This window comes from Chiloscyllium plagiosum, unplaced genomic scaffold (genome assembly GCF_037043375.1).
Source record: "Chiloscyllium plagiosum isolate Xiang-an unplaced genomic scaffold, Cpla_swu_hap1 HiC_scaffold_2, whole genome shotgun sequence".
Lineage (NCBI taxonomy): Eukaryota > Metazoa > Chordata > Chondrichthyes > Orectolobiformes > Hemiscylliidae > Chiloscyllium > Chiloscyllium plagiosum.
The window spans coordinates 158,837,129-158,855,587 of record NW_028270140.1 but is presented as its reverse complement, the minus strand read 5'-3'; the positions used below and the strand labels follow the sequence as shown (position 1 = coordinate 158,855,587).

Sequence of the window (18,459 nt, the reverse complement as noted above, 5' to 3'; positions counted from 1 at the left end):
TCTCAGAGTAGCTTTGTTGTTTAGTAAGCTTTGTTGCTTCTCTAAAACATATTTGTTTACAGTAAACAAGATATTTTTGAATTCATTGAAGAAATCTGCCAAAAGTCTTTTTTTGCTCGAGACAACAGTAATAAGAAAACCCAAATTGACCATTTTGGTCATTAAATAAAACAACTATACTCTTGCTAGGGCTGGTGGAGTGGTGGACCTTGATTGCCAGCACACCGTTGTCAGAGTTGTAACAAAGTTTGGAGGGTTAGTGTAGGATTTCTGAATGAAGAAGCAAGAGATTGGATGTGCAGTATTAGTTATTGGCAAATGATAAAGGACAAGTACAGGTACACAATCATTTATCCGAAATCCGAAAAACTCTGAAATCCAAAGATCTTTTCGTGATGTATTTTTTCTGTAGAACAAGGTTGTTTGGTGTGTGAACAGGTGACCTAACTCCACACCCACTTGACCCACATCACTCAGATGTGACGTGGTGCCGTGGCATGGCCCAGCACTGGCAGGCGTCAATTGTGTCTCAGCGCTCGTACTAGTTATACATGGATCGGCTGTTCTGTAATTTTGTTTATTTCACTGTAAAAATGTCATTTATTCTGAAATCTGAAAAGTTCCAAAACCCAAAACAACTGGCCTGAAGGATTTTGGATAAAGGACTGCATACCTGTACCGGGTTTATCATATTATCAATCTAAAATGATACAGAAATTAGTTAAAACTTTTTTTAAAGATGGAACATGCATCCCTGACTGGTTTACACGATGAAACAAAGGATCTGTTAATAGCATTGGCAAAAGAGTTAAAAATGAAGATTCCTGAAACGCCAAGAAGACACAGATAATTGAAGCATTTATACAGTAGTCAGAATTGGTGTAAGTATTCTGGGTCAGGTATTCAACGTAGTGATTCTTCAGAGTTAGTCATGATAAAACTTCGAGGACATGTCAATATTAAGGAGGAGGAGGTGTTTGGCGTCTTGAAAAAAACATTAAGGTAGATAGGTCACCAGGGCCTGCTGGAATCTATCTCAAGCCACTAAACGAGGTAAGGGAGGAGATTGCTGAGAACTTCACAAAGATCTTTGTATCCTTTTTAGTCACAGATGAGGTCCTAAAAGACTGGAGAAGAGCTAATGCTGTTCCTTTGTTTAAAAGGGACAACAGGGATAATCCAGGAAATTATAGGTCAAGGATCCTTTATTAGTGGATGGAAAATTATTGGAGAAAATTCTTAGGGACAAGATTTACCCACATTTGGAAAAGAGTAGACTTAGAGACATAGTAATGTACAGCATGGAAACAGACCCTTCAGTCTAACTCATCCATGCCGACCAGATATCCTAAATTAAACTAGTGCTATTTGCCAGCACTTGGCCCATATCCCTGTCAACCTTTCCTCTTTATATACCCATCTACATGCCTTTTAAATGTTGTACTTGTATCAGTTTCCACCATTTCCTCTGGCAGCTCATTCCAAACATGCACCACCCTCTGAATTTAAAAGTTGCCCCTTAGGTCCCTTTTAAATCTTTCAACTCTCACTCTAAACTTAAGTCCTCTAGTTCTGGACTTTTCCATCCTAGAGAAAAGACCTTGTCTATTTACCCTATCCATGCCCCTCATGATCTTATAAACCTCTGTAAGGCCATCCCTCAGCCTCCGATGTTTCAGCCTATTCAGCCTCTCTGTACAGCTCAAACCTTCCAACGTCCTTGTAAATCTTTTCTGAACCATTTCAAGTTTCACATCTTTCCTATAGGAGGGAGATCAGAATTGCACACATTATTCCAAAAGTGGCCTAATCAGTGTCCTGCACAGCCACAACATGACCTCCTAACTCCTATACTCAATGCTCTGATCAATAAAGGAAAGCATACTAAAAGCCTTCTTCACTATCCTATCTACATGAGACTCTACTTTCAAGGAAATATGAACCTGAACTCCAAGGTATCTTTGTTCAGTAACACTCCTATTAAGTGTAAAAGACCTGCCCTGATTTGCCTTTCGAAAATGCAGTACCTCACATTTATGTAAATTAAACTCTATCTTCCACTCCTCGGCCCATCTGATCAAGATCCCATTACACTCTGAGGTAACCTTCTTCACTATCCACTACATCTCCAATTTTGGTGTCATCTGCAAACTTACTAACTACACCTCTTATTTATATCCAAATCATTTATATAAATGATAAAAAGCAATGGACCCAGCATCGATCCTTGTGGCACACCACTGGTCACAGGATGTCAGGTTGTGGTCCTCAGCTGGTCTTCTGGGAAGATGATAACACTCCCTGGTCCAGTCTGTCCACTGGGACTCCACGTATTAACTGGATAAATGCAGCACCATTTTCTCCTTCACAAACATATTTGGAAAGACTGTCCATCACTGAGCATGGTAGCTTCAGAATACTAGTGCTTCTCCATGTGAGCAGTCATCTTTTAAACTATTGGGAAAGCCTGAGCCCCATGATGCCTTTGACCCTCTTCCTGAAAGGTTGGTTTAACTCTCTCAAGGAAGTTGCTTTTTTACACAATATCTGTCCTTACCTCCATCTGCAGTTTGATTATCTCGTTTTGTTTCTCCCTCTCCTGAGAGCATAACTGCTTATTTAGGAGTTGAATCTCACTTTCCTTTTTGTCAATAATTTCCTTGAGTTCTGCCTCCTTTATTTCAACTGGCAAATATTGGCAAAAATAGAGTTAGAAAAGATAATATAAAATTTAATAAACTGCAACTAACCAATAATATTTATAGATTTAGATTGTTCTTTATTTTTGTTTCATTAACTACAACAATGAAAAACAAAAGGTGTTGAGAAAAAAGACAAATAAGGGGAGCCCAAAGTCTACGTCTGGATGCAGAACACACTGAGGCTGTGATCAAATGGATTTCTCTGCAGTGATTTTGTTACATATTCTACAGATTTTGCATCATTTTAAGTGCAGAAAGGATCAAAAGGAGATTTGACAAGCGTGGAAACATAGGTGAGTAAATAGTATGAAGAGTGGGGGGAGTCAAGATATTTCACCCCAGGATCAATGGAAAAATGTATTTTTCAACTGTTCCTTGTAAACTGTTGCTTAAATGCTCCACTGTATTAAGAATCAATTGCACTCAGAATTGTAATACTAATATGGAATCAACTTTGAACTACAGTGGAGTCAAAAGTCATTTCAATTTTAATTATCAATAATTTTCAGTCAGTGGTGAAGTCACTATAATCAGCACTGACCTCAAGAAAAGTTGCCAATCGAGTTTCATAATCTCTTTTGTGAGAATATAAAGAAATAACATTTCACTGGAAATACATTGGTCTCTCAAGTCTGCTGAGCCATTCTGAACCATAGTTGATCATCTATCTCAATGTCATGTTCCTTGTCTATAGTGAGGAACATAGAAATAAAGGATATAGGAGCAGGAATAGGTCATTTGTCCATTGATCCTTTTCACTATTTAACTAGAGCATGGCTAATCTCCTTCAATGTTATTTTCCCACATTATCACCATATTCCTAAATGTCTTTAATATCTAGAAATCCACTGATTTATATCTTGAACAAACTCAATGTTTCTAGTCAGTTTCCACAGCCATTTGGGGTGGAGAAATCCAAAGACGTTGAGTGAAGAAATTCGTCCTTATCACAATCCAAAATGGCTTGACCCTTACTCTGAGACTGTGTACCTAGGATCCAGGACTGCACCCTGCTGTCCCATGGGGGGGAAACATCCTTTCTGCATCCTCTCTTACACACTTTAAGAATCAGTCAACAGGTCATTGCTAAGTCCAAAAGAGGAAATGCTGGAAAATCTCAGCAGGTCTGGCTGCATCTGTAAGGAGAGAAAAGAGCTGACGCTTCGAGTCTAACTGACCGTTTGTCAAAGCTAAAAAAAGGGATAAATAGGGAGGTATTTATATTAGGCTAAGAGAAGGTGAGTCATGGCTCCAGAAGCAAAGGTAGCAATAAAGAGGTGATAATGACAGTTCTCCAACCGTGGCTTCCCACCTACAGTTGTTGACAGGGCTCTCGACAGCGTGCAGTCCATCTCCCGCGCCACAACCCTCACCCCCTCCCTCCCAGAACAAGGATAGGGTCCCTCTTGTTCTCACCTTTCACCCTACCAGCCTTCATATGCAAAGAGGAGAAAGTGAGGTCTGCAGATGCTGGAGATCAGAGCTGAAAATGTGTTGCTGGAAAAGCGCAGCAGGTCAGGCAGCATCCAGGGAACAGGAGAATCGACATTTCGGGCATAAGCCCTTCTTCTTCAGAAGAAGGGCTTATGCCCGAAACGTCGATTCTCCTGTTCCCTGGATGCTGCCTGACCTGCTGCGCTTTTCCAGCAACACATTTTCAGTTCATATGCAAAGAATAATCCTCCGCTATTTTTGCCAACTCCAACACGACACCACTAAACACATCTTCCCTTCCCTCCCCCTGTCTGCATTCCGCAGAGATCGTTCCCTCCCTCCGGGACAACCTAGTCCACTCCTCCATCACACCTAACACCTCTCCCATCACACACGGCACCTTCCCATCACACCTAACACCTCTCCCATCACACACGGCACCTTCTCATGCAATCGCAGAAGGTGCAACACCTGCCCCTTTACCTCTTCCATGCTCACCATCCAAGGCCCTAAACACTCCTTTCAGATTAAGCAGCGTTTCACTTGTACCTCTTTCAATTTGGTCCATTGCATTCGTTGTTCCCAATATGGTCTCCTCCATATCGGAGAGACAAAACGCCGACTGGTGATTGCTTTGCTGAGTACCTTCGGTCTGTACGCAATCAGGTCCCAGACCTTCCCGTGGCTTGCCACTTCAACACAAAATCCTGCTCCCATGCCCACATGTCTGTCCTTGGCCTGCTGCAATATTCCAGTGAAGCTCAAATCAAAGTGGAGGAACAGCATCTCATCTCCTGACTAGGCACGTTACAGCCTGCCAGTCTCAACATTGAATTCAACTTCAGATCATTATCCCATCTTAACCCTTCTGTTTTCATTCAGCTCCATAATTTTATTTCATTTATTTTATTTATCTTTTTTTATATTTTTTTCACTGTTTCACCTCTTCTTTCTTGATTGTCTCTCTTTCTCTCGCTCCCCACTCTCATCATTAAGGTGGCACGGTGGCACAGTGGTTAGCACTGCTGCCTCACAGCGCCAGAGACCTGGGTTCAGTTCCCGCCTCAGGCGACTGACTGTGTGGAGTTTGCACATTCTCTCAGTGTCTGTGTGGGTTTCCTCCGGGTGCTCCAGTTTCCTCCCACAGTCCAAAGATGTGCAGGTTAGGTGAATTGGCCATGCTAAATTGCCCGTAGTGTTAGGTAAGGGGCAAATGTAGGGGTATGGGTGGGTTGCACTTCGGCGGGTCGGTGTGGACTTGTTGGGCCGAAGGGCCTGTTTCCACACTGTAAGTAATCTAATCTAATCACCTTTTTCCTCTCCTCTTCCCTCTTTGCTACCCTTCTCCATTTTGCCTCTGCTTCACCCATCCCCCCATCCCCCACATATTTTGTCACATAGCACTGGCTTCAGCCTTGGTCATTCACAGCTCCTAATCTCCCTATAATCTCTCTATGCACTGTCATTATCACCTCTTTATTGGTACCTTTGCTTCTGGAGCCATGACTCACCTTCTCTCAGCCTCCCTATTTCTCCCTTTTTTTAGCTTTGACAAAGGGTCAGTTAGACTCGAAATGTCAGATTAGATTAGATTAGATTACATTACAGTATGGAAACAGGCCCTTCGGCCCAACAAGTCCACACCGACCCGCCGAAGCGAAACCCACCCATACCCCTACATTTACCCCTTATCTAACACTACGGGCAATTTAGTTTGGCCAATTCACCTGACCCTGCACATCTTTGTGACTGTGGGAGGAAACCGGAGCACCCGGAGGAAACCCACGCAGACGCGGGGAGAACATGCAAACTCCACACAGTCAGTCGCCTGAGGCGGGAATTGAACCCGGGTCTCTGGCGCTGTGAGGCAGCAGTGCTAACCACTGTGCCACCGTGCCGCCCACTGTGCCACCGTGCCGCCCACTAAGACTCTTTTCTCTCCTTACAGATGCTGCCAGACCTGCTGAGATTTTCCAGCATTTTCTCTTTTGGTTTCAGATTCCAGTATCCGCAGTAATTTACTTTTATTTGGTCATTGCTAAGTGCTTGATACTACTGTTGATGACACCTTCGATCTTTTGACCAATGATTGAGAGTAGATGTAAAGGGCAGTAATTGGATGGATGGAATGTATCCTGCATTTTAAATACAGAAGATAGCTAGACAACTTTCCACATTGCTGGATGCCATCGTTGTCGCTGTATTGGAATAGTAAATTGGCTCTGGGAAAGGCATATTCTGGAGCACAACACTTTGGTACAATTACGGGAATATTATTAGGGTCAATAGCCTTTGCTGTATCCAGTACCTTCAAGTGTTTCAGAATATCATGTGGAGTGAAAAGAATTGGCTGAATACTGGCAATAGTGATGCTGGGGATCTCTAGAAGCTAAGATTTAGCATCTGCTCAGTACTTCTGACAAAAACTTCAACCATATCTTTCACACTGCTGTAGTGAGCTGCTTATTGTTCAATTGAGAGTGTGGTGCTGGAAAAGCACAGCAGGTCAGGCTCATCCGAGGAACAGGAGAATGGGGCTTGTGGGCCATGGGTTACGGGATAAATGGGAGGGGGGTGGGGCTGAGGAAGGTAGCTGAGAATGCAACAAGTAGATGAAGGTGGGGGAGAAGGTGATAGGTCAGAGAGGAGGGTGGAACAGATAGATGGGAAAGACGATGGACAAGGCAAGGGGGGGTGCTGAGTTGGAGGCTTGGGACTGGGATATGGTGATGGGAGGGGAAATGAGGAAATGGTTGAAATCCATGTTGACACTGTGTAGTTGCAGGGTCCCAAAGCAGAAGATGATGCATTCTTCATCCAAGCATTGGATGGTTAGGGTTTTGCAATGGAGGAGGCCCAGGACCTGCATGGGGGAGTGGAAGGGGGAGTTGAACTGTTCAGCCACGGGGCAGTGGGGTTGGTTGGTGCAGATGTCCCAGAGATGTTCTCTGAAACAATCTGCAAAGAGGTGCCCTGTCTCCCAATATACAGGAGACGTCATTGGGTGCAATGGATACAGTAGATGATATTTGTGGAGGTAGAGGTAAATTTCTGTCAGATGTGAAAGGATCCTTTGGGGCCTTGGATGGAGGTAAGGGTGGTAGGTGTGGGTGCAGGTTTTGCACTTCCCTTGCAGTGGCAGGGGAAGGTGCCAGGAGTTGGGTGAGGGCTGGTGGGGGGGCATGGATCTGACAAGGGAGTCCCGCAGGGAATGGTCTCTCCGGAACTTTGATATGGGTGGGAAGGGTAGTATATCCCTAGTGGTGGGGTCTATTTACAAACCACTTGAGATATATTTCCTTCTCACCCATACCCCCGCCAACCCTCACCCCATTTCCGGCACCCTGATGTGGTCTCCTCTACATTGGGGAGATAGGATGTCACCTTGCAAAGCGTAGAGAATATCTGTGGGACACACACACCAAGCAACCCCACTGCCCTATAGCTGAACACTTCAACTGTCCCTCCCATGCCACCGAGGACATGCAGGTTGTGGGCCTCCTCCATTGCCAAACCCGCACCACCCGATGCCTGGAGGAAGAACGCCTCATCTTCCGTGTTGGAACTCTGCAACCAAATGGGATTAATGTGGATTTCACCAGTTTCCTCATTTCCCGCACCCCCCACCTTATCCCAATCTCATGCCTCCAACTTGGCACCACCCTCTTGACCTGTCCATCGTCTTTCCCATTTATCCACTCCACCCTTCTCTCCGACCTACCACCTTCTCCTCCAACTTCACCTACCCATTGCATTCTTAGCTACCTTCCTGCCAGCCACACCCCCTTCCATTTATCTCTCAACCTCCGGCCCACAACCCTCATTCCTGATAAAGGGCTTATGTCAATTCTCCTGCTTCTCGGATGCTGCCTGACCTGCTGTGCCACACTCTTGACTTTGAGCTCTAGCATTTACAGTTCTCACTTTCTCACTTTATCATTGAGGATGGGAATATTTGTGGATCGTGTCTCCAGTGAGTTGTTTAATTGTCCATCATCATTTACAATAGATGTAGCAGAAGCTAGGATTGGATTTGTTGATTGTGGCATCACTTAGACCTGTCTATTGCTTGGTGCTTGACTTATTGTATCAGGAACACTTCAACAAAGGCCTGAAAAACTATGACAAACATCCTGGCTTTGTGTTTGTGCTAAATGGCACAGACAGCAGCAATATGATCTTAGTATCGCTGGCTCAGGTGTTCACAGTTTAGCACTGAATTTAGGATCTCATCTCAACTTACTGCATGCCAATGAATTCAGATTGGGGACAGGCCATACCATACACATGTGGGCAGGAATCTCCTCAATTCTCCCATTTGATGACACACCAGCAAGTTAGAATATAAAACACAGAACCATACAAAACAGAACAGGCCCTTCGGCCCTTGATGTTCCACCGACCTGTGAACTAATTTAAGCCCATCCTCCTACACTATCCCATCATCATCCATATGCTTATTCAAGGACTGTTTAAATGCCCCTGATGTGGTTGAATTAACTACATTGGCAGGTAGGGCATTCCATACTCTTACCACTCTCTGAGCAAAGAACCTGCCTCTGACATCTATCACCCCTCAATTTGTAGCTATGCCCTCTCGTATAAGCCAACATTATCATCCTAGGAAAAAGACGCTCACTGTCTACCCTATCTAATCCTCTGATCATCTTGTATGTCTCTATCAAATCCCCCCTTAGCCTTCTCTCCAATGAGAACAGACCCAAGTCCCTCAGCCTTTCCTCATAAGACCTTCCCTCCAGACCAGGCAACATCCTGATAAATCTCCTCTGCACCTTTTCCCATGTTTCTACATCCTTCCCGAAATATGGGGACCAGAACTGTACATAATATTCCAAGTGAGGCCGCACTAGCATTTTGTACATTTGCAGCATGACATCACATCTCCGGTACTCAATCCCTCTACCAATAAAACCTAACACACCGTATGCCTTCTTAACAGCACTATCAACCTGGGTGGCAACTTTCAGGGATCTATGGTCTCCAAGATCTCTCTGCACATCCACACTACCAAGAATCTTTCCATTGACCCAGTGTCCTGCCTTCCTGTTATTCTTCCCAAAGTGAATCACCTTATATTTATCTGCATTGAACTCCATTTGCCATCTGTCAGCTCAATTCTGCAGTTTATCCAAGTCCCCCTGCAACCTGTAACATTCTTCCACACTGTCCACCAGTCCATTGACTTTAGTGTCATCTGCAAACTTACTAAACCATCTACTTATGCCTGCATCCAAGTCATTTATAAAAATGACAAACAGCAGTGTTCCCAAAACAGATCCTTGTAGCACAGCACTAGTAACCAGGCTCCAGGCTGAATATTTTCCATCAACCACCACTCACTGTCTTCTTACAGAAAGCCAGTTTCTAATCTAAACTGCTAAATTGCCCTCAAATCCATGCCTCCACATTTTCTCCAAAAGTCTACCACGTGGAACCTTATCAAAGGCTTTGCTGAAAACCATGTACACTATGTCAACTGCCCTATCCTCATCTACATGCTTGGTCACCTTCTCAAAAAACTCAATAAGGTTTGTGAGACATAACCTGCCCTTGGCGAAACCATGTTGACTATTTCCAATCAAATTGTTGTTTGCTAGATGATTATAAATCCTATCTCTTATAATCATCCCAAAACCTTTCCTACAATAGGTGTAAGGCTCACTGGTCTATAATTATCTAGGTCATCTCTCCTGCCTTTCTTGAACAAGGGCACAATATTTGCAATCCTCCAGTCCTCAGTTACTAAACTTGTAGACAATGATGACTCAAAGATCAAGGCCAAAGGCTCCATCATCTCCTCCCTAACTTCCCAGAGAATCCTTGGATAAATCCCATCTGGCCCAGTATCTCACCAACTTTCCCACCTTCTAGAATTGATAACACCTCCTCCTTCCTAACCTCAATCCTTTCTAGTCTAATAGCCCATATCTCAGTGTTTTCCTATGCAATATTCTCCTTTTCCTGAGTGAAAACAGATGAGAATATTTGTTTAGTACCTCTCCAATCTCCACAAGGTCCATCAATGCTGCAAGCTCACCTACCTTATTCTAGATACACCTGGCATTGAAGTAGACACACTTCAAACCAGCTTGCTGTCTGCCAGCACACTCCTGTGACCGTGAAATCCTGTCCATGTCCTCCCTACTCACATCCTCCTGTGCAGAAGTGAAATTCAAGATTTGGATTTTTCTTTTAATTTCATCGCAGATGGGGCAGTACGTAGGTCCTTGGTGTACTGGCCTCTACAGTGCAGAAACAAAGTGCCAGCTCTCAGACGCCTCTTCCTATTCTCACATAAGATCACGACCCCACCATTCAACCACCAGGTGATTATGTCCACAATGGTCACTAATATCATTTCAGCTGGTGATCTTCCCCCAGCTGCCTGCAAGCTCACAGTCCCCTAACCCTACACAGCCCACTTCTATCTCCTTTACAAAATCCAAAAAAGGAAGGCACGGGCAGACCCATTGTTTCTGCCTGCTTCTGCCCCACAGAACGCATCTCTTCCTACCTTGGTTTGATTTTTTTCTCCCTTTATCTGGCCTCTACCCATTGACATTTAAGATTCTTCTGAAGCTTTATGTCATTTTCAGAATTTCCAGTTCGTGGGTCCTCTTCTTTACCATGGACATTCTGTTCATCAAAATGACTTTGAGCTTCCTGTTGCCTGCCACTGCAATACATCACCATGCTCCCTGGCCAACATCTCTGTCTCAGGCTTGATGCAGTGTTCCAGTGAAGCTCTGTGCAAGCTGGAAGAATAGTAGATCATTTTCTGCTCAGGGACTCTGCAGCTTTCGGGACTCAATATCGAGTTCAATAATTTTAGGGCCTGAGCACCTTACCCCAATTCCTTAAACATTTCCCACATACCAGGCTTTGTCATCACAATGGCTCTTGCCACAATCATTCCTGAAGAAGGGCTTATGCCCGAAACGTCGATTCTCCTGTTCCCTGGATGCTGCCTGACCTGCTGCGCTTTTCCAGCAACACATTTTCGGCTCTTGCCACAATCAACCCACTGTCAGTTACTAATGGTCCCCATTAGCAGCTACTGATTCCCCAGGATAATCTTTACCCATTCCTTTGCCTGTCCAACTGCTATTCTTTCTCTCTGGGCTTCATCTCCACGTGTCATTCCTCCTCCAACGTACACCCCATCTTCAGGAATATATACCAATCTTTTCCAAGCTACAATCAGTTCTAAAGAAGAGTCACTGGACCTGAAATGTTAACTCTACTTTCTCTCCACGGATTTTGCCAGACTTGTTGAATTTCTTCAGCAATTTCTGTTCTTGTTTCAGATAGGGCTGTGTTCACTGGGGAGTATTTCTGTTGACAGTAACAAACCTCACCCCAGTTACAATTGTCATTATTCTGGACAAATGTCAAATATAGCAACCTTGTGTTTTAAAAAAGGTAGGCCTCTTAGGATTCATTTGAGCGACAATTTCTTCACTCAGAGTTGTAGGAAATAAAGAAAAGTCAGAGAAACTGAAGAAAAGTGGGCTCTGATTGGTCTAGTATCTGTGAACAGAGCAACTCAAGCTTTAGTTTCATTGAAAAGGGTGGAGAAATTCCTTTTGGTTGTCATTTTTGAGGTTACGTAAGTGTCTTGGGTGATACTTCCCTGCATTCTCAATTACAACATCTTGGCCAATCAGAATCCACTTACCAACCATCACCAAGCTGGTTTGTGTGTAGTTTAATTTAAATAGTTTCCCCTTTAAAATTAGATATTCTTGCCTCTGTCCTGATGAGTGCACAATAATCTTCAACAGCATCTCTTTTGCCATCAACTTAGTTCTGCGTGACCAAATTTCTCCATAGGTAAATACTCAAAAGAACTGGTCAACACTGATTGTCTTTAAACATAAAGTGTCTTAAACTTATTTTTAAAAATATTTGTAGTGTTTATTAATGTTTCTTTAATGTTTATGCCATTAAGGTATTTATCCCTACTTTGTTAAAATGGTTTACCAATGTTTACCAATATGCTAAGCAATGTTGCTTTGCTTGTGACTGTCTGCAACAATTGAGTCGGTAGCTGTCCCCTTTAAAGTACCACTGCAAGTTTAAATGTACTTAGCAATGAGATGCACAGGTAAGGCAGAAAAACAAGAATCATTGATGTTAGTCATTTGATTCATTTGCCCATTAAAATCAATTATAGGAATGCTTTAGGTTGTTGAAGTTGCAAATCTTGACCTTTCTGTCTCTTGGTAACAGTACACCAAATACTCACATTTTCGGCTCAGGTCTTGTTGAATTTTGATACACCCCATCTTGTGCTCCTGTTCCATTTTTTTCATCTCTAACAACAGCTTCTCAATATGATTTTTCTGCTCCTGCAAACATATTGTAATGATCTCCATCATTCTTTGAGCATAGGGATCACATTTCACAACCTGCCAAAATAGGTTCTGTTGGAGGCAGCATATAGATATGATGTTGCTATCTCATTGCCTTGGTTGATGCATAGGATCAATCAGCTCTGAAGTTGCAGCTGCCTCAGATTCGAGTTAAATTTTGCAACATTGCAGCTAGCAATATTTGTTACTGCTCATTGTAACACAATTGTTCCTTCTCATACTGACCTGATACACGGTAAGGGTGCTGGTAAGCTCAGTTGTCTGGACGGATTATTTGCAATGAAGTTCAATTCCAGCACCAGCTGAGGCTACTGTAAAGGTCCCACCTTCTCAACCTCATCCCTCACCTTAGGCATAGGAACTCTCAGATTAAATTACCACCAGTCATCTCCAATAAAAGAGGAGCCTGATAGTCTGCTCAGATGATGGTAATTTTATCTTTACATTCTGGTTCTTCACATATTTGGGAATTTATGTTGTGAAATACACAGATGAATTGGGCCATCTGTGGCCTGAGAAAGAAAGGAGATCAACAAGACTTATCTCTCATGTGGGATTGAAAAAAGTTATCAATTTTGCTACCAACTTCCATCTTGGGCTCTGAACTTCACCTGATCCATCTTTGACTCCTCACTTCCTCTCCTTCAGGGGTAGGTTGGTCACCGATATGCAATACAAATCCATCGTTTCCCACAGTTACCTCAACTATACCTGCTCACACCCTGCTTCTTGTAAGAACTCCATTCCATTCTTCCAATTTCTCTGTCTCTGTTGCATTTGTTCTGATGATGCCACCTTTCACATGGGGGCATCAGACACCTTCACCTTTTTCCTCAATCGAGGGTTCCCTGTGACCGTGGTTGACAGACCATCAGTTGTGTCAAACCCATTTCTCACACTTCTACTCTCACTCCCTCCCTGCCACAACCGTGATAGGAACCCCAACTCTTCTCTTTTCACCCCACCAGCCTCTGCATGCAAAGTATCATTATCCACCATTTCCAACACCTCCAGCAGGGTGTCATCACCAGTCATATATTCTCTTCCATTACAAACCCACCGACTCCCACAGTTCCCATGGTTATACATTCTCACAAAGCATTCTGAAGGGTTATTGGACTGGAATGTCAACTCAGTTTTCTCTCCACAGATGCTGCCAGACCTGCTGAATTTCTCCATCAAATTCTGTTTTTATTTCCCTCTACTCCCTTGTCAGCATTCTGCAGATATTGTTTCCTTCGGGATACCCTGGTTCACTCCTTCACTTGTCAGCACAGAGGAAGGGCATCCCTCGATCAGGACAACTGGTGCCTGAATGGAAGACTTGACATAGGGCAAGGGCATGTCTGCTGGAAGCCAGACACTGCCCTTGCTTTCAGTGCTCCCTCTTCCTGCGAATCAGTAAAGAATGTGGCTTTTATTTTTATGTACTTTTGATTGTGGACTGAAATGAGAAAAGGCATGTTTTAAAATCTAAGGATTGTGCATATGATTATTGAACATTTTAAAAGCAAAGTATCTGACATTTGGTGTTAAGCGCTGTTTTATACTGCTTTTTGTTCAATCATAGAATCCCTACAGTATGGAAGGAGGCCATTTGGCCCATCAGATCCACACTGACCTTCCAAACAGCATCCTACCCAGACCCATCCTATCCCTGTAATGCTGCAAATCCCATGGTTAACTCGCCCATCCTGTGCATCCCTGGACAGTATGAACAATTTAGCATGGTCAATGTACATAGCCTGCATATCTTTGGACTTTGGGAGGAAACCCACGCAGATACAGGGAGATTGTGCAATCTCCACACAGACAGTTGCCCAATTGAGTCCAGGTCCCTAGCGCAGTGAAGTAGCAGTGCTAACTACTGAGCCACTATGCCATCCCAAGATCACTCACTGCAGACAACGTGGAGCAAAGAGATTTTTTAAATGGAAATTTGGCTGGCAACAAGTAGTGGATTGGTTTGTGGAATGGTGACCAGAAGTACTTACCAACAGATATGTAATTGGCTTCCAGACAGCTGAATAGCTTGTGCACATGAATGTTTGGTCAGAAGCTATAGGCCACCGAAAAGGAAAGAGCTGCCCTTTACTCTGCTTTAAAAAGCATCTCAAACCTGAAGAAACCCTGACGGGCATAGTGGCTCAGTGGTTAGCACTGAAGCCTCATGGTGCCAGGGACCCATTTTCAATTCTAGCCTCGGGCAACTGTCTGTGTGGAGTTTGCACATTCTCCCCATGTCTGCATGGGCTTGCTCCGGTTTTCTCCCACAATCCAAAGATGCGCAGGTTAGGTGGAATGGTCATACTAAATTGCCCATGATGTCCAGGGATGTGCAGGCTAGGTGGTTTTGCCATGGGAAATTAGGATTATAGGGTATCGTAGGGTGGGTTTAGGTGGAATGCTCTTCAGAAGGCCTGTATGGGCTCAACGTGCCAAATGGCCTGATTCCATACTGTAGGGATTCGATGAAACCTCTCTTCAGTTGCTCTAACCTGCGGCTTTTAACCAATATGTCAGAGACTTTATAAGTGTGAACCACTCATCTCAAATCTCCTGCAAGAATGTGAAAGTACCTGGAGAAGACTGTTCCAGGAACAAAAGGTGCTGACAAGCCAAAAGGATTATCTTAGGGAATGCTATGGACAGGGACCATTGGACTATCCTCCCAGTCTTTCCTTCTATCCATGACATTTAAATTTCCTTTGAGTGCGAGCAGCAGCTAAGGTAAGACAGTTTGTTTTAAAATTACTTACCGGTAGCGGGCAGCGGTGTTTTTTTCTCTCTTTACAGAAAGAGCGGGAGCAGCAGGGGGAAGTGACGAAGACCGGAGGGGCAGCCGGGAAGGAAAGCAGTGAGTATAAATACTCACCCTTCGATGCCAACGGTCACTTTGAGTGCGAGCAGCAGCTAAGGTAAGACAGTTTGTTTTAAAATTACTTACCGGTAACGGGCAGCGGTGTTTTTTTCTCTCTTTACAGAAAGAGCGGGAGCAGCAGGGGGAAGTGACGAAGACCGGAGGGGCAGCCGGGAAGGAAAGCAGTGAGTATAAATACTCACCCTTCGACGCCAACGGTCACTTTGAGTGCGAGCAGCAGCTAAGGTAAGACAGTTTGTTTTAAAATTACTTACCGGTAGCGGGCAGCGGTGTTTTTTTCTCTCTTTACAGAAAGAGCGGGAGCAGCAGGGGGAAGTGACGAAGACCAGAGGGGCAGCCGGGTAGGTTTTTTTCCCTTTAAAAGCGCGCAGGAGAAGAACCCGAGGCACTACAGAGGTAGTGTCTCCCACCCGCCCTCGTCCTCTAACCTAAATAATAAGACCCGTTGTGGTAAGTAGGTAAGTGCTGCATTTTGCTTGTTGTATTCTTTAGACCCAGTTTTTTTTTTACAAAAGGTTACTTTCAGAGGGATGGCAGTGAAGGCAGTGCAATGTTCCTCTTGCAACATATTTGAGGTGAGGGATGCCATGGACGTCCCTGCTGATTACACTTGCAGGAAGTGCACCCATCTCCAGCTCCTCCAAGACCGTGTTAGGGAACTGGAGCTGGAGTTGGATGAACTTAGGATCATTCGGGAGGCAGAGGGCGTCATAGATCGGAGCTTTAGGGAAGTAGTAACTCCAAAGATGGCAGATAGATGGGTGACAGTGAGGGGGACTGGAAGGAAGCAGCCAGTGCAGGGACCCCCTGCGGCCGTTCCCCTCAAGAACAAGTATACCGTTTTGGATACTTGTGGGGGGGACGACTTACCAGGGGCAAGTAACGGGGCTCAGGCCTCTGGCACGGAGCCTGTCCCTGTTACTCAGAAGGGAAGGGTGGAGAAGAGCAGAGCAATACTAATTGGGGACTCGATAGTTCGGGGCACAGATAGGAGGTTTTGTGGGAACGAGAGAGACTCACGTTTGGTATGTTGCCTCCCAGGTGCAAGGGTACGTGATGTCTCTGATCGTGTTTTCCGGGTCCTTAAGGGGGAGGGGGAGCAGCCCGAAGTCGTGGTCCACATCGGCACCAATGACATAGGTAGGAGGAGCGCTGAGGATGTTAGGCAAATTTTCAGGGAGCTAGGTTGGAAGCTCAGAGTTAGAACGAACAGAGTTGTTGTCTCTGGTTTGTTACCCGTGCCACGTGATAGAGAGTCGAGGAATAGGGAGAGAGAACAGTTAAATGCGTGGCTACAGGGATGGTGCAGGAGGGAGGGATTCCGGTATTTGGATAACTGGGGTTCTTTCTGGGGAAGGTGGGACCTCTATAAACAGGATGGTCTACACCTGAACCTGAGGGGCACCAGTATCCTTGGCGGGAGGTTTGCTAGTGCTCTTGGGGGGGGGTTTAAACTAACTCTGCAGGGGCATGGGAACCCAGACTGTAGCTTTAGGGTGCAGGACCTGGAGTGTAGGGAGGTTAGGAACATGGCATCAATTTCAAAGGAGGGTGCCTGTAAACAGGAAAGTGGTTTGAAGTGTGTATACTTCAATGCAAGAAGTATACGAAATAAGGTAGGTGAACTTGCAGCGTGGGTTGGTACCTGGGACTTCGATGTTGTGGCTATTACGGAGACATAGGTAGAACAGGGACAGGATTGGCTGTTGCAGGTTCCAGGGTTTAAATGTTTTAGTAGGGTCAGAGGTGGGGGTAAAAGAGGGGGAGGTGTGGCATTGCTTGTCAAAGATAGTATTACAGCTGTGGAAAGGACGATGGATGAAGACTCGCCATCTGAGGTAGTTTGGGCTGAGGTTAGGAATAGGAAAGGTGAGGTCACCCTGTTAGGAGTTTTTTACAGGCCTCCTAATAGTCCTAGAAACGTAGAAGAAAGGATTGCGAGGATGATTCAAGAGAAGAGTGAAAGTAATAGGGTGGTCGTTATGGGGGACTTTAACTTTCCTGATATTAATTGGGAAAGCTATAGCTCAAGTTCGTTAGATGGGTCAGTGTTTGTCCAATGTGTGCAGGAGGGTTTCCTGACACAATATGTAGATAGGCCAACAAGAGGTGAGGCCATACTGGATTTGGTTCTGGGTAATGAACCAGGCCAGGTGTTAGAATTAGAGGTAGGTGAGCACTTTGGGGACAGTGACCACAATTCGGTGACCTTTACTCTAGTGATGGAGAGGGATAAGTGTGCACTACAGGGCAAGAGTTATAGATGGGGGCAGGGAAATTATGATGCTGTGAGGCATGACTTAGGATGTGTGGCCTGGAAAAGTAAGCTTCAAGGCAAGGGTGTAATTGATATGTGGAGCTTGTTCAAGGAGCAACTATTGAGTGTCCTTGATAAGTGTGTGCCCGTCAGGCAGGGAGGAAAGGGTCGTGTGAGGGAGCCGTGGTTTAATAAGGAATTGGAATCCCTTGTTAAATGGAAGAGGGCGGCCTATGTAAAGATGAGGCGTGAAGGTTCAATTGGGGCGATTGAGAGTTATAAGGTAGCCAGGAAGGACCTGAAGAGAGAGCTAAGAGCAGCAAGGAGGGGACATGAAAGGTCCTTAGTTGGTAGGATTAGGGAAAACCCTAAGGCTTTCTATAGGTATGTCAGGAATAAAAGAATGACTAGGGTAGGAATAGGTCCAGTCAAGGATAGTAGTGGGAAGTTGCGTGTGGAGGCTGAAGAGATTGGGGAGACACTGAATGAATACTTTTCGTCAGTATTCAATCAGGAACAGGACATTGTTGTCAATGTGAGTACTGAGTCACAATTAAGTAGAATGGATGGCTTTGAGGTATGTAGAGAAGAGGTGTTGGAAATTCTGGAAAGGGTGAAAATAGATAAGTCCCCTGGGCCTGATGGCATTTATCCTAGGATTCTCTGGGAAGCAAGGGAGGAGATTGCAGAGCCATTGGCCTTGATTTTTATGTCCTCGTTGTCTACAGGAGTAGTGCCAGAAGATTGGAGGCTAGCAAATGTGGTTCCCTTGTTCAAGAAGGGGAGTAG

The 18,459-nt window shown here is 44.6% G+C and overlaps 1 long non-coding RNA gene across 1 annotated transcript in view; it reads right to left on the bottom strand.

The window, feature by feature from the left end:
- Positions 1-18,459, bottom strand: part of LOC148152042 (uncharacterized) — a 54,709-nt gene that overhangs the window by 2,087 nt on the left and 34,163 nt on the right. The window contains exon 3 of the long non-coding RNA XR_015759236.1: positions 12,406-12,508. This is a non-coding gene — a long non-coding RNA (uncharacterized LOC148152042). The remainder of the gene's footprint in view (positions 1-12,405; positions 12,509-18,459) is intronic.